The sequence below is a fragment of the Bidens hawaiensis genome, unplaced genomic scaffold, assembly GCF_021521415.1.
Source record: "Bidens hawaiensis isolate Kalapana, Puna unplaced genomic scaffold, B.hawaiensis_p1.1 tig00002438_1, whole genome shotgun sequence".
Lineage (NCBI taxonomy): Eukaryota > Viridiplantae > Streptophyta > Magnoliopsida > Asterales > Asteraceae > Bidens > Bidens hawaiensis.
The window spans coordinates 728,503-746,059 of record NW_027491134.1 but is presented as its reverse complement, the minus strand read 5'-3'; the positions used below and the strand labels follow the sequence as shown (position 1 = coordinate 746,059).

Sequence of the window (17,557 nt, the reverse complement as noted above, 5' to 3'; positions counted from 1 at the left end):
AAAGTGGAAGATGACAAAATCAAATAAATAAAATTTTAAATGGGTCAAGTCTTCGGCGAATTTTGACGAACGTCACAGTATTCCCAACTTTTGGAAAATTCGACCCGAAATTGAAACAAAGCCGATGGAGTAAGGGTGGATAAACGAGTTACGAATTTTGAGCGACGTTGAATATGTGATAAAAGACGACTGATTTAACTAACGAGGAGAAATAGAGAAATAAATAAAATAAAATTATGAGCACATATTTGAGGTAGTACATTATATAACTAAAATTTACACAAGAATTAAGGGTGCATAAGCAATAGTAAAAATAATATAGATCTTCAAGTGACCCGATAAACGCTACAAATGAGAATACGACAACACTTATATATTGGATGTACCAGCGACATATCCATCATGTCCTTATCACATCACATTTGTTTCGTTGTCCATAATCATATTAAGTTCTGTATCATCACACACTATCAATTTCACTATGATTTTCATGCGGATACCTTTATAATTACATGTGCACCAGTAATTACTAGAGTCGTCGCATGATCCACATTGTTAGTTTCGTCATGTGGATAAAAGTGGATAAAAGGGTGTATAACATTTATATAATTTAATACTAAATAAAATGCAAGCATATACATTTAGATGATAAGCACGTGTTCCATAAGGCCTTCTTGTGAGATTAAATCACGAGGAGTCATATGAGGAGGGAATTTGGTGAAGAGTTTTATGGTTTTAGAAGAGATTTTGGTTTTTCGCCGAGCTTGAATATTAAAGGAATCAACAATCGACATGGAAGCGAGATTTGCATGAAATGAATAAACGGTTGTAATGGTACCACTTCTATAACGATGCTCGTCGGTAATCATATTGGTATCTAAGTTCATGTCCCATTTTCTACTGTTTGAGCATGCGCTTCGATGACCATGTTTGTAGATACTCGGTCATAGGTAGTCGGGATAAATGACATATACAACCATGATTTTCTTTTGTCTCTAGTCTACACAGATATAGAACGTAGTTGTATTTAACATAATATAAATAATCAAAACAGAATTCACATCTTGATAGAAGAAATCAAATTTTACTAATATTATTGAAATTTTACTATTTGGATCTTTATTGGAAATCAAAGATAATCAAAGAAAAGACAAAATCGTCCAAGTCTAAATCAGGCATGCTTTTATAAATTTAAGATAGCATAGTATGCTAATAATCTACCACCAGTAACAACTGTTCTAGGCTTGGAATCAAGCTTGGCGAGGTGGTGGTATGAGTGATGAAGATGAAAACAAGTTGACTTGGATAAGATTTCATAAATAAAAGAGGAGGTAAGGGGCAACCAGATTTGAATCGATGGCCAATTATCCGGTGTTCATTCGACGATTCATGAGAAATCCAACAAAGAATGGGCATTTAATGCAGTTGATGATGGTGGTTTATGCAAGAGAGTGGGGGGGGGGGGGGCTGACGATGATGATTGGTAATTGGAAGTTAATCGATGATGAAGAGAATAGACCGTCCACAGAGAATATGTAGAGAAGAGAAATTAAAGTAAGGTTTGTTGATTAAAGGGTTTCACAAATACGTAATATGTTATAACCCGTTAAGGGCTATCCGAGTTTGATTAGACCCACGACTAGGAATGAGCTCGAGATGGTACTGGTACCGATCCTGAAAATCCCAATCCCAAAATTCGAAAATATTTTGTATCGGTACGGTAACGGTATTTCGTGCAAAAAATTCAGAAAATACCAGTACCATACTAATACCGAAAACTTAAAACTTGATGTCAAAAACGCTCACCCCTACTCACGACCCGCTTATTTTTTTAACTTAAATGGGTCAAACACATCGAAATTCAGCAACAATTAAGAAATGTGGTGATGCTTTGTTAAGTATGATAAATTATAAATGTTATTATATCGTTGACTCTATCATGTAATTAATAATAATAATAATAATAATCATAATAAGAGCAAGCACGAGTGTAACCCTCCTCTTACATCGAATCGAATCGAATCGCTGGCGAACCCGATGCGACCTTCCGTCAGATCCTCCGCCGGAGCACTCACCGTCTCCATTGTCCTCCTATTCTCCTCGCCGGTCTTGGCTTCCGATTACGATCACAAGGTTATTAATTTGTTAGATCTGTCTGTGATTTATTTAAAATTAAATTAAAATAATATGTTATGGGTTTAACCTTTCTTTGCTATCTAGATCTATCTCCCTCCCCACATTTTCTTTCCTTTGTCAAATTTACTATCTGATTGATTGATTAAGGTGTTTTAGGGTAGTTGATGGTGTAAATGACATGCCAGTGACCAAATGAAGCTAGGGCTTTAGGCGTTGTTACTCAGTTAGGTCCGGAGGGAAAGAAAAGAAAGATCACTTTTTTACAACAAGGCCTCGTTTTTAGACATCGTTTTAGTCGGCCCTGGAGAGAGTAATGGTTTGCTTAAGGGAATTTGTTATGCGTTAAAGGTTGGGACTGTATAATCTCTTCTATTGCAAGGAAGTAGATGGTGTCTAATCAGACATTTGCATAGTGCAATACAATATACAAGTTATCAAAAAATTTATTTTTTAAAATAAGTTGATTATCATATATCATTCAATGCTTGTACGTTCTCTTCGCAATTTCAGAACCAATGTCAAATAAGTGCAAATGTTGGCATTCAACATTGTAGGGATCGTTTGCTTCTCCAACATTGTCATCGCCACTACACAATACGATATATGATCCCTACAATGTTGAAGGTCGACATGCGCTCTTATTTGAATTTGATAACTCTTTTATTGTAGATTGTAGTCTGCAAATGTTTAATAGCACATGTGATCAGACATTATCTATGCTCCCAAAAAAATCTGCATTCTCTTAGCCTCACATACATATAATTTTCTAATTTGTATGTTTTTAACACTTCTTAAAATCAAGTGCAAGAATCCGGAAAACACAATCTAAAGAATGAAAATTTAGATAACAGATACACTTTCTGCAGTATCAGTGATCACCGTAAAGCTGGTTTTTAATCTCTACTTTTTTTTGCAATAAAAGATATTATACAGACTCAAGTCACTCAACCCCTTAGCCAATATAATGCACGAGATTTGTGATTGCAGAATGAAGGTTATGCATTTATACTATGACATTTTTGTGATTGGATAATGCCATCATCTAAACATGTTTGAAAATACATATATTTCTTGGAAAGAGATTCTTTGTTTCTTCAAAAGTTATTCTTAAGTATAGATCCTTTTGGGAACAATTTTAACATATTTAATGTGTCTTATGGTCAATTTTTATTTTGACTTTTATCATTGTCCACATCTGCAGTATCAATCAGATGAAAAAGTCACCCTTTGGGTGAATAAAGTCGGGCCCTACAATAATCCACAAGAAACATACAATTTCTACAGTCTTCCGTTTTGTCGTCAAGATGGTCATGCTCAAGCTGCACACAAGTGGGGCGGTCTGGGTGAAGTATTGGGTGGAAACGAGCTTATTGACAGCCAAATGGATGTCAAGTTTCAAAGTATGCAGATTACTTTACATATTCTTGTGTTATTAATTATTATAGCTTGAAATAGTTTCATGAAATGTGTTTATTCTTGCAGAGAATGTTGACAAAACTAATGTTTGTGAGCTGCAACTTGATGAATCAAAAGCCATGCAGTTCAAACAAGCTATTGAGAATAACTACTGGTTTGAGTTGTTCATGGGTATGCAACCATGCATTGTGTTCTTTAGTGTTTTTTTTTAATATAATTATCGCATACGTTTCTGATCTTGTTTTCTCTTTTTCTTGGCTGTGTTGAATACAAAGATGATCTGCCACTGTGGGGTATGCATGCCTTATATTTTATATCTTTTTAGTTATAATCTCTTATTTTATCTTATTTTAATCTTTCATGGTTACTGGGATTTTAGGCTTTGTTGGCGAGCTACACTCTGATAAGAACAGCGATAACAGGCATATGCTATTTACACATATGAATATTACTATACAATACAACAAAGACCAGGTTTGCATCATTTCACTTGTATGTTAACTGGTGTAAATAATATTATAAATTGTAACAACCTGCATTATACCATGTTGTAGATCATTCATGTTAATCTCACTCAAGAAAATCCAAAACCTTTGGAAGTTGGTAAAACACTTGACATGACATATTCAGTAAAGTGGACCGAAACCAACGTCACATTTGCTCGCCGTTTTGACGTTATTTGGATTACCATTTTTTCGAGCATCAGGTGAATATGCTAGGACTTGTGTATTTTCCATTATTATTTACCATGCAAAATAACTTTGATTTATATTACATTGTAAGTCAATAAAGTTTCTTCGTTTTTTATGCAGATTCATTGGTTCTCCATATTCAATTCATTCATGATGGTTATCTTTCTGACTGGATTGGTCTCTATGATACTGATGCAGACTCTTCGAAATGACTATGCCAAATATGCTCGAGAAGATGATGATCTAGAAACTCTGGTAATTATAAATCCCGTCACTAATTTGCCATATAATATTATTTTGTAATAATCTATTTTCAGGAAAGAGATGTCAATGAAGAATCTGGTTGGAAACTCGTTCATGGAGACGTTTTCCGTCCACCACGTAATTTGGTTTTGTTGTCAGCGGTTGTCGGGACTGGTGCCCAGCTGGCACTATTGATTCTTCTTGTCATCTTGTTTGCGATTATTGGAATGTTGTATGTCGGGTATGTGACAAATATAGCCCTGAATTATTTGGGCATTTAGGTTTATTTTATATCATTTTATCAAGAATGAGTTCAAACTAGGGCTGTGCAACGGTTCATAACCGCGAGAACCGGTACCGAACCAGAACCGTTAAATGCTAAATATAAGAACCGGAACCGAACCGTATTTTAACGGTTCTGGTTCGGTCCGGAACTAAGCTAAACGGTTCTTGTGTAAATGGTTCTTGCCAGAATTGGTTTTCAATTAAAATTCTAAATATGAAATATTAGAAGGTGCAAGAAACAAACGACAACCCATTAAATAAAACATTATCATATCAACATATTATATTTTAATGAAGGGGATTGAAAATAGATTTGAATAACTCAATACTTCAGAAAACAATTATTTTTTAAAACAGATTTAGGGGCTGTGGAAGATGATTATTGTTTATGATATTGTAAGGGATTCAATGAAACCGGGAAAGTGAGAACGTGAGTGGTCGCTCGTACATGGAAGTATGAAAGCCTACTAAATAAATAGGATTTTAAATATAATCTTCAAAGTTTAAACCTAACCCGGTTCTAGCAGTTCTATAACTGGAACCCTCGGTTCTAACCGGAACCGAACCGGGAACCGTTTTCAGCCAAATTTAAGAACCGGAACCGGACCCGAAATACAATAATACGGTTCGGATTTAGCGGTTCGGTTCCGGTTCCCCGGTTCTAGCGGTTCGGAACCGCGAATTGCTCACCCCTAGTTCAAACTATAACTTTGATTATTTGTTTGTAGACGAGGAGCAATCGTAACAACATTTATTGTTTGCTATGCTCTCACTTCTTTTGTTTCTGGTTATGTGAGTGGTGGAATGTACTCACGCAATGGTGGTATGTACCTAATATAAATGGAGCAAATTGCATATTTGCCCAACCCAAAACTGTATATATCTCCTCCCTTAATGAAAAATATATCAAATTTACCTATTCTGATTTACTTTGTTGAAAGAAAATTATAGAATTTTTACATATATTATTACTAAAACTTCAAAATTTGCAAAATTTTCATATTTACCCATTTTTAACTATTTTTTCTTTATTACATTTTTTTAGGTTATCTGTTTTATTTTGTTTCTTTTATGAGTTTTTTAATCCTTTTGCGTTTTTACTAAAGTTCTTTTTTCCTTTTTTTTCATTATTTTCTTGTCTGTATAATCTACTCTTCTTTATCATGAGCTTTTGGAGTAACAGTCATAAAAAATACAAGTGGCACTCATCAAAATGAAAAACGAACGATCGGTTAGGTATTTTTGAAAGTGAAGTTTTAATTTTGAAAGTGTATTTAACTATTTTTGTTATTATGTGAAGTTTCATTAAGGTAGGGGATATATGCAAATTTAATTTCGTGTTGGGTAAATATTAGTGAAGCTTACAAGGGGATATATGCAATTCTCTCTATTTAAGTTGATTTTTTTATCAACTAAGTCTCTTGATTTTGACTTGTTTTCTTTTCAGGGAAAACATGGATAAAGTCAATGATCTTGACAGCGTCACTTTTTCCGTTTTTGTGCTTTGGGATCGGTTTCATTCTCAACACAATCGCCATATTCTATGGATCTTTAGCAGCTATTCCATTTGGCACAATGGTGGTCGTTTTCGTCATTTGGGCTTTTATTTCTTTCCCACTTGCTCTTCTTGGTACGGTTGTTGGGAGGAACTAGAGTGGGGCTCCCAATAACCCGTGTCGTGTGAAGACAATTCCTCGCCCGATTCCCATGAAAAAGTGGTATCTCACACCGTCTGTAGTTTCACTAATGGGAGGATTGCTTCCTTTCGGTAGCATCTTCATTGAGATGTACTTTGTTTTCACTTCCTTTTGGAATTATAAGGTATGATCTAGATTTGAGCAATATATTGTAATAAGTATTAGAGGTGTAAACGAGTCGAGCTTGAGCTTACCTAGGATCAGGCTCGAGCTCGAGCTCTATTTCTAAAGATCGAGCCTGGCTCGTGAGTAGCTTTTCAGGCTCGAGCTCGGCTTGTTTTTGTTTCATTAATTATTTTACATACATTATAGTTTTAATTTTTATATGTAAATATTTATTGTTTAGCTATTTATATTTTTTTCATATATAATAATAGTTATCGTATAAATATATATTTATATTTAATATATTAAATAATATTTCTATAAATGATGGGCTTGTTTATGCTTGCGAGCCGGATCAAGCTCATTAAGTGAACTCGCTTATTAAACAAGAGCTCGCTTATTGTCATCTCGTTTAACTTAGAAGAGCTCAGGCTTGGCTCGTTTCGAACTCTATTTCTAAAGATCGAGTTCGGCTCATTAGTAGTTCTTCAGGCTCGAGCTTCGCTCGTTTTGTCTGCTATCTAATTTTTTTATATACCTTTATAATTTTTATATATAACATAGCATATATTATTTAGCTATTTTTTATCATAATTTTATGTATGATGCTAATTGTAATATAAACATGCATTTAATATATTATATAATATTTATATAAATAAATGGCTCGTTTAAACTCGTGAGCTGGCTTGAGCTCGTTCAAACGCGGCTCGTTTTGAGCTTTTAGCGAGCCGATCTTGAGTAGCTCACAATGGCTTGGCTTGTTTCCACCTTTAAATTAATAATAATATAATCAAATAATACGGTTTTTTAATGTGAAAATAAAGTATGAATGATTAAAGCATACTGATTTCTTATGTTTGCGTATATGACAGGTGTATTATGTGTACGGGTTTATGCTACTAGTATTTCTGATTCTCATAATAGTGACCGTATGTGTAACAATCGTTGGGACGTATTTCTTGCTAAACGCGGAGAATTATTATTGGCAATGGACTTCATTCTTCTCTGCAGCCTCAACAGCTATTTACGTCTACTTGTACTCAATATATTATTATTATGTCAAGACGAAAATGTCTGGTTTCTTCCAAACCAGCTTCTACTTCGGTTACACTGCAATGTTCTGCCTCGGATTAGGAATCCTATGTGGTAAGTATAACTTGTATCGACTCATTTACTTCCATAAGTGTCATTTTGGTGTGTGTTTTTATCTCAAAGCGGGTCAACTAGGTGTTTGTTTGGGGAAAATTCCCAAAATAAGTATTTATGAAAACAAATTTCTAGTTTTAGGTATAATTTGCAAAAAATTCCTGAAATAGGTATTATAAACTAGTCATGACGAGTAGTTTGTAGAACCAATTAAAAGTTGTCGCGCGTCCTTAAACTAACCATAACGAGCACGATCACTACTCATTTACTCGTCACGACTAAATAAGTTTCATGCCTTGTAATCAACGCCCACGAGTAATTAATAAATCCTTTAGTCTCGACGACTAGTTTACCCGGTTTACATTCCCTACTCGAGTAGTTTATTAGTAGTTAACTCGTCGCGACTAGTTTAACCTTATAATCTACTCGTTGCGACTAAACGACTTATGAATTACTCGTGGGCATTGATTACGAGGCATGAAACTTATTTAGTCGTGACAAGTAATTGATTAGTGAACGTGCTCGTTACGGTTAGTTTAAGGACACGTGGCAAGTTCTATTTTTGAAATTTTTTGCAAATGTTACCTAAAACTAGAAATTTGTTTTTAGAAATGCTTATGTTGGGAATTTTCCCGTTTGTTTTTGTTATTGTAATAGTATATAGTTTTTGTAGTCATAATTAACTCATGCCTTGATTATAGAAATCGACAAATAAGTGTTTGCGCTGTAAATGAACCGAACGTTCAGTGAACAGTTTTCATGAACTGTTTGACATGAAGCTCGTTTGTTTGTTTATTTAATAAACAAACGAATTGCTCATTTAGTTAAGAGCATGAACACATGTCACGTTCATCCATTTAAATTAGTTTATGTACGCTAGTTTACGTTTGTTAATATATTCATTTAAATTTTTTTGGTTTCTTACATTTTAGTCTAGTTTTAATAACTTTTTATTCCCGACACATTGTTCTTCGTATTACTTAACTAGTTTTAGCTCAATTATCATCTATGTTCAGTTATGTTTGTTCGTTTACGTTCATGAACCATTCATTTATATCGTTAACGTACATAAACAAACACGAACATGTTCATTTTCTTAACGAATGAACACGAAAAAGAACAAGAAAACTCCATTTGCTCGTTTAAAGTTAAACAAACAAATGCGAACATGCTTTTACAAGTCTATTTGCGGGCCTGGATCCGTCGTCTTTGAGACATACTAAATTGATCCGTTTCAACCCAGCTTGTTTTTAACTGGGTCGAAACGGGTCAATTTAGTACGCGCCAAATCGCCTCATTAGACTCGTCAGTACTAAATTGACCAGTAAAAAGATCCGTTATTCTGAAGTTTCTTCATAACATAATTTGCAGGAGCCGTTGGTCACTTGGGGTCAAACTTGTTTGTTAGAAGGATCTACCGGAACATTAAGTGTGATTAAGTCACATTAACAAGAAGAAGAATGCCGCCCACTGTGGGGCCCGCCCTTGGTAGTTAACAGTGAATGCCAGTTGGATGCTTGCATCAGGTATGTAAACCCGCAGGTCGTGGTTAATTAGTAGCATACCTAACTCCTGAGATTGAGGGAAGTTCGATAAGTTTTTCCTTCCTTTCTATGGAGTGTAGAAAAAGTTGGATGAGAATTTTAAAATCAGAGGTTGTTTTGTTATTATTGTTATTCACAAAACAAAGGTGTTACTTTTGTTCCACATACGTTGTTTTGTTCTTGAGTTGTCTCGTGTAATTCCGCCTCGGGTTTGTGGTTTTGTGTTTGAACAAGTGGTGGGGTGGGGGTGGGGGTGGGGGTGCATTTATGTGTTTGTGACTTTTGTGCAAGAAGAGATGATTGTTTATTATACTTGTGTTTATTCATTGTGTCCAATTTGAATAGAAAGTTATATCATACACAATATAGGGTAGCAATATCTGCACTTGAGTTTGATTGCTGATTTTTTTTTTAAAATTGACCGTTTTACCCGTTTCTATTAAAGAAAAATACCCATGAATGAGCAATTTTACCTGATTTGGATGTGGATTTCATAATTCGAGCTCTAGCTCTTCCGATTTAAGCAGTGATGATGGCTTGTGATACGTTTTTTGGACACGGTATGTTTTAAGTCGAACCTATCTTGGACGAAACTTGTGTTGAAACGAATAAAATAGAACCTATTTTTAATTGACGTGTCCTGGTTTGAACCTACTATGGGTATGACTCGTTTCCTAACCATCTCAACTTAAAACTTTTGGTGTTATAGAAAACTTGCTACATATATAATAACAGGTACCAAGCTCTAGTATTAAATGTAAGTATTTAATCTTCCTTTGTCTGGAGCCTCATTGTGTTTTAGCAAGCCATTAATAATAGTGATAGGGTTATTGGGTTAATGTCTCACTTAGACATTTGAGGTGTTAGGCTTATAGGTTTAGGGAAAAGAATATATATATAGGATTAGGATCATGTGAGAACTTTTTAGGAATTGAGAACTATGAGAATTATTTTGGATCACAAAAAAACCTAAAAATAAAAAAAATCATAAAACAAAAAAAAACACAAAAATAAAAAAAGTAAAAAAAACCAAAGTTCTTATTTATCATCCCGGTTTCTAAAAAAAAAACGTAAAAAAAAAATTCTCGGTTTAGCTAAATTATACATATACATATATGTACACACATGTTTTTTTTTTCCTATACATATATGTATAATTTAAGGTAAATGATAATGTACATATGTGTACATTACATAACTGGATATTAAATGAAAGTATACATATGTGTATAGGTATAATATGAATTAAAAAGAAAAAAAAAATTTCAGTTTTTTTTAATGAAACCGGAATGAAATATAAGAATTTTGGTTTTTTTACTTTTTAAAATTTTCGGTTTTATTTGTTTTATAATTTTTTTAATATTTTTTAGAGGGGTTTTTTAGTGGTCCAAAATGGTTCTCAAAGTTCTCAATTTGCCAATGGTTCTTTTAGGATCCTTACCCTATATATATATATATATATATATATATATATATATATATATATATATATATATATAAATGACGCGGTGATTTGGAAGAAAAGAGAGATGTTAAACTGACGTGAAAGATAGAAGGATGGTTTAATTTGGGGTTTTAACTTAAGAAACGAGCCAATAAGCCAAGCCACAAAATGAGTTTTTGTTTTACAAAAATATTCAATATATATGAATCGAATTTTGAATCAACAAACCCATAAATCATTCAAATACCAAACAAAAAGATTCAAAAATACAAAGATGATCTTTGAATCAACAACATACAAGCAAAAACCATAAAACATTCAAATCTGTAACAAGAAGATCAACTTATAAAATAAAATAAAATTGTGAAAAAACTTAAAATTTGCATTCCCAAATCCCAACTCTATACATTGATCTTGAAACCAACAAACAGTAGAAACCACTATCTGCATTGTTTCAAGAAAAAGAAAAAGAACTAAGGTAGTGTTTGGTATGAAGTAATGATATGCAGAATGGAATGAATCATTTCAAATAAATTAAATAAAACAAGTTTGGTTGTCATTCATCAATGAAATAAATCATTCATAAGGAATGCAATTCCTTCTATATATAACATTTTTGATTCCTTAGTAAAATGTGGTTTTTCTTTCATTCCTTCAAGGAATGGAATGAAAAATGATCAACAATTATTATTATTATTATTTTATTATAGTATAACTATACTAGTTTTAGACCCCGTGTTATACACGTGATAATTCAAATTATAAAATTACAAGTAAAACAAATAATTACATAGCGTATATGAAAAAAAATGTATTACATCTATGCTTGTATCTATACTATGTGTACATAAATTAATTTTATTTGTATCACAAAATTATTTTTTAAAATGAACTTAATTAATAAAAAAATGCTTGTGCAAAATGTACCTGATAATGCTTCTTTTTATTGAAAAATTTATTCTCGGTGACATATATGTATAATTGAAAGAAATTTGCTTATGATCCAATTTCGGAAACAAGAGCTCTTATACGATAGTAGTTCTGACCACTCAGCCTAAATACAAAAGGGGCGTTACATTTATTGATATATTTCTTAATTTACCACCCATCAAAAGAAAGTAGAACATTAAATTATAACAATGAATGTTCTTCAAGAACTATGTTTTTTGAGCTACACCATGAAAAAGATTTTGATAAGTTTCAGAGAGCTTCTCGACTTTGTCATAATGGTAACATAAAAAATAGCATGCTAAGCCATTCAATTTTGTGAATATTTTGTTTTATTTGAGCATAATTTTTTTAACATGCTTCCCATACAACGTTTTGATCGCCATTGAAGGAAAAGTTAATGTTGACATAAATATTTCAAATTTGATAAAAGTTAAAAGCATTGATAGGCAATCATTTATTAAATTTTAATAGTTGAAGGAAAATTAGTCAATTTGTCAAATCCCGAACCTTTTAATTATTTCAAAAAATGCCCTTAAAAATAAATTTGAAACCTGAATCATGTATAAAATTCTAGCTTTCATACTTTCAACATTTTCAAGTCAACGCTTTGAATCCATAACAAATTTGACAATAAATCTAGTTTGCATTCTCAAACTTTTAAAAATACTCAAAATTTTCATTTTTGACCCGTCACAAATTTTGACTTAAATGTAGTTAACTTGTACCAAACAATCTATTTACCAACTTTTGACCCATAAAATCAAATTTAAGTTTCACAACAAACCCGAAACAATTTTCATTTGAAAAACATGATTTGTTGTTGATTTTTGGAATTCACAAAGTATTTTGAAATATAAAGTAAAATAATATGCTAATAATTATATTTATAAAATATTAAATATAGTGTAAAAGAAAAGTGAATAATTATTAATGTATTACATATATATATTAGTTTTGGAGGGAAAATTGTAAAAATTAACCAAAAGATGACAAGTGTCAACATTTATTTTATTTTATTAGAATAGGTAGATTATTAAATTAAAATAATTATTATTTTATTATTATTATTATTATTATTATTATTATTATATCGTATCATGTTATTACCGTTAAAAATATTATGTGTGTATAGTTTACTATTTAATAAAAAAATAATAACAAAGTTCTGATTCATTTCATTCATACGTGATAATCAAACAAGACAATGAAATGATAATGATTCATTTCATTCCTTTGTCCATTCCATTTCCCCGTTCATTCCATTACCTTATACCAAACAGACCCTTAAAATTAAGGCAAATATGTTTTGGGTTGTTAAATATATAACTGATAGATAGCTTACATATCATCCAGAGTTTAAAACATAATAACAACAGTCTAACACACCATCTTTCTTTCTAAATCTGCTATCCTAAACTGAGTTTTTTTTATCAAAATGGGATGGGTGGAAAAATTATTTACCAAAGTAGAGGATTTGAAACTTATTTACCAAAATAGGTATTTTGTTGGAATCTTATATTTTCTCACTTCTAATTTTAGTGGATAAAAGTAATTCCTATTAAAAAAATGTCAATAATACAAAAGCTATAAATTAAATGGATAATAAGTTTAAAAAATGTATTACATTAAAATATCGTTATGTTTATTATATAACAAATTATGTAAAAAAGTGGAAATAAAATATATAAAACATGAATAAAAAATAATTGTTTAATATATCAGGTAATCAGGTCAACGATATTTTTTTTCTTTAGTATTTTTCCATCAAAATTGATCCAAATAATTAAAGGCATCTCAAAATGCAAAAATATTTTTTGAAAACTATATAAACTTCAAGAGAAAAAACTAATGGTCGTTGTGTTAGGTTGAAACATAGATAAACACAAGCATGTCACGACCGAATATTTCAAATTTTATAAAACATAATATTTAAAAAGAATTAAATATATTACACAAATTGAAGATAGAAAAAAAAGAATGTTCACACCGCTTCTGATAATATCAATTAGCGACGATTTTAGGGGTCTTTAGGGGCGAGAGGCATCACCCCTAAAAGTGGTTTTCCTTGTAGTGAACGTTGTTCGGTCGGTATCTGTTCGTGTCGTTACCGTTACGATATCGACATTTGGTATAGTTTACGGCATAACGTTGTCTAAGAAACATTTTAATATAGTAATTACAATAATAATAAAATTTTGAAATCAGTTTTTAAAACCTTTTAAATGTACTATAAACCTCTTAGCTGAATGATTTAAAAAAAAGCATTTTTTTAATAAACTTTTAATAAATGATGCGATACAAAATTAAACAACAATATTTTTAAAAAATTGTATTCTTTGAATGTCATTTGGAAAAAAGTATTCTTTGAAATATATTAAAACGATAGATATATATTAAAAAATACACAAGATTTAAATACGTGGAACATAAAAATAAGTTTCACTATTTTAATGTAATATTGTTGACCATTTATATCATTGTAATAATATAAAAGAAAGTTTTAGTTATTTTTTACTTTAAAAAAATAAGAATTACTTTTGTCCACTAAAATTAGGAGTGAGAAAATAGATTTTTTTATTAAAGTGGTAGGTGTAATATAAAGAAAATGGTTTTTAGGTATCTGACGATAAAGTAAATGAGATTTAGCTGTCCAGCAATTCCTCTCTCCTAGTGGCAATCCACGTAGGTGACGACGTGTAAATGTATGGCGACTGGATCAGCCATCTGTGATAGCTAGATCTAACTTTATTCCCTAACATATTATTCTGACGCGTGACACCACCATATGAGACCAGCCATTTAAGATAGCCGAATTCATTTCTAATCATGACCTCTCACGGGTGTATCGTTGGTGTAACATAATTAATATGTCAATTCTCACCAATCAAACGACTATGTAAACTTACTAAATATATTTTATATACTATTTATAATATAATAAAAAAAAGTGTTCATTGAAGCATGGAGTGTTGTACAACCGTCGTTATATTAATTATAATGTTATTATGTATCTATATGTTATTATATTACTTTTAATATAGACGATATGATATTAACTATATACTTTTATTCAGTGTTGTATAACCATCGTTTTATTAATTATAATGTTGTTTGTTTAACGGTTTATCTAATGACCTTATGAAATTCGTATAGGGCATTTACCTGCATTGTGCAAAGACGGGGAGGGTAGTTGGCATAGTGAGTGCCATCTGATTTTCTGGGAGGTCATTGAATATCGTCCACCATCAAGGGTTTTAAGACAATTTGACATTTACCTGTTAAACAAACAACAATATAATTAATATATCGATGGTTATACAACATTACATAAAAGTATATAGTTAATATCATATCTTCTATATTAAAAATAATATAATAACATATAGATACATAATAACATTATAATTAATATAACGACGGTTATACAACACTCCATGCTCCAATGAAAACTTTTTTTTATTATAAATGGTATATAAAATATATTTAGTAAATTTACATAGTCGTTTGTTTGGTGAGAATTGACATATTAATTATGTTATACCAACGATAAACTCGTAAGAGGTTGTCATGATTGGAAATGAATTCGGCTATCTCAAATGGCTGGTCTCATATGGTGGTGTTATGTGTCAGAATAATATTCAGAATAATATGTGAGGGAATAAAGTTGGATCTAGCCATCTTAGATGGCTGATCCAGTCACCATACATTTACACGTTATTGCCTACGTGGATTGCCACTTGGAGAGAGGAATTCAATCCAGCCATCTCAGATGGCTGAACACCTAAATCCCATTTACTCCATTGTCAGGTACCTGAAAGCCATTTTCTTTATACTAAACCTACTACTTTAAAAATAAAATATGAGAAAATATAAGATTCCAACAAAATACCTATTTTGGTAAATAAGTTTCAAATCACCTATTTTAGTAAATAGTTTTTTCACTCACCCCATTTTGGTAAAAAACTCATCCTAAACTTAAAACAAAATACGCAGTCCAAGACAATCCGCTGCTACACCTGAATAATGTAAAAAACTAAAAATAGTAATAAAATCATGCACTAAAAATATGTAAGTAAAACTTAATGCAATACCAACTTGAAGGACCCGAATAGTTAATACGAAAAGTATAAGGTGGTATGGAAGATCTTAAGGGGCGGTCTAGTGGAGATCTAAAGTTCATGGACTAAGTTGAATAATTTGGTGTCAAAGTTATCTTTTATTTATTATTAAATAAATTAGAAATCTAGTTTGATTATGCTTCATAATTTGAGTAGGATTAGAATTGTGGGTGTTATATAAACCTATCAAAAGTTTATTATAGGTAGTTGTATGAATTATGTTCTTGTTTTTTATTAATAAAACGAGCCGCATAAACGTTTTATGCAATATCATGTTTGGTGTTTCTGATTCGTTTGTCTAAGGTTTAATAAGTGGTATCAGAGCCTAACGATCCAGGCTCGTGTTTCCGATCGGCGGTAAGTCTTGATTGCAGTAGTTGTTTCCAATCAAAGACATGGCCAAGAACCCGATCACAGGCAAGAAACGGTTCAAGATCGTTATGAGGAGAAAACAGAAAGCGAGTAAGGGTCGGTCCGTGAGATTTGTTTGTTCGATCAAGCATAGGTTTGTTTGTGAGAAAGTCAATATCAAAAAGTTATTATATATTCAATTGTGAATTATTATTGTTGTTTTGTGAGATAGATACAGCCACCAACAACAATTACTATTATATTGCTATAATAAGTTAATTGCAAGACACAAATTATTCATCGACTTAATTGATGATAAAAAGTCAACCACAAAGTTATCTCCTGTGATATTACCGAACAACAGTCACAAGAAAGAATCCGATCGAAGACAAGGAAGAAACTCGATCGAAGCATAAAAATTTATCGAGAATCCCGTTACCAAACAATGGCAAAATTACAAGTTGTAGGTGGAATCAAGAAGTTGAACCAGAGTAACTACAAACAGTGGTCGACATGCATCAAATCGTATGTTCAAGGTCAAGATCTTTGGCATGTAACAAAAGGTACCGAGACGAGACAACCCACAAACGATCTAAATGGTGTTATTGGGATGTGGCAGGTGAAAGCGGGCTGGGCGATGTTTATCGTCAAGACAACGGCTCATGATGATGTTCTTGATCACATTCAAGAACTTGAATACCCAAAGCAAGTGCGGGATACGTTGGAGACCTTATTCACGAAGAAGAACGATGCTCGGTTACAACTAGTTGAAGGTGAATTGATGACAATTTCCCAAAGTGATCTTCCAATTTCACAATATTTTCGTAAAGTTAAGAATTATGTCGCGAGATTGGAGAACTAGATCCACAGTCTCGGGTTAGCGATGCTCGTATAAAGCGCATACTCATCCACGGTTTAAGGCCGGAGTATCGTAGCTTCGTTACCGCTATTCAAGGGTCTTCAATCCAACTGAGTATAACCGAGTTTGAGAATATTCTTGCCGGACAAGAAGCATTAGTAAAACAGTTAGCCAGTGTGTCGATTAAAACCGAGACTGAAACCTCGTATGTCGGAAGAAAGGAGAAACATCGCTTTAATAAAAATCGGTAACGACGAGAAAGGTAAGAGTAAGTACTGGAAGAACGAGAAATGTGAACAACTGAAGAAGAAAGAATGGAACAGAAAGAGTCGAGTTGAAAAGTTTGAAGATTAATCGGACGAAAAAAACCGAGACAAGGAATCAAGGTACCAGCCAAAGCAGCTTTCTTTTAGGTGCAAATTTAGGGGTGCAAACGAGCCGAGCCGAGCCGAGTCTGAGCTCGACTAGGCTCGAGCTCGGTTCGTTTAGCTTACACAGAGCTCGAGCTCGGCTCGTTTCGAGCTCTATTTTCAAAGCTCGAGCTCGGCTCGTTTACTATATATCAAC

At 32.3% G+C, this 17,557-nt stretch overlaps 1 pseudogene across 1 annotated transcript; it reads left to right on the top strand.

Annotated features, from left to right (window-relative positions):
- Positions 1-2,022: 2,022 nt before the first annotated feature.
- Positions 2,023-9,390, top strand: LOC143619436 (transmembrane 9 superfamily member 1-like; annotated as a pseudogene). The gene is made up of 12 exons (XR_013151183.1): positions 2,023-2,133; positions 3,338-3,536; positions 3,619-3,723; positions 3,828-3,845; positions 3,932-4,026; positions 4,107-4,258; positions 4,365-4,499; positions 4,562-4,728; positions 5,501-5,595; positions 6,220-6,593; positions 7,450-7,723; positions 9,095-9,390. The product of XR_013151183.1 is annotated as a transmembrane 9 superfamily member 1-like (transcript).
- Positions 9,391-17,557: the final 8,167 nt, after the last annotated feature.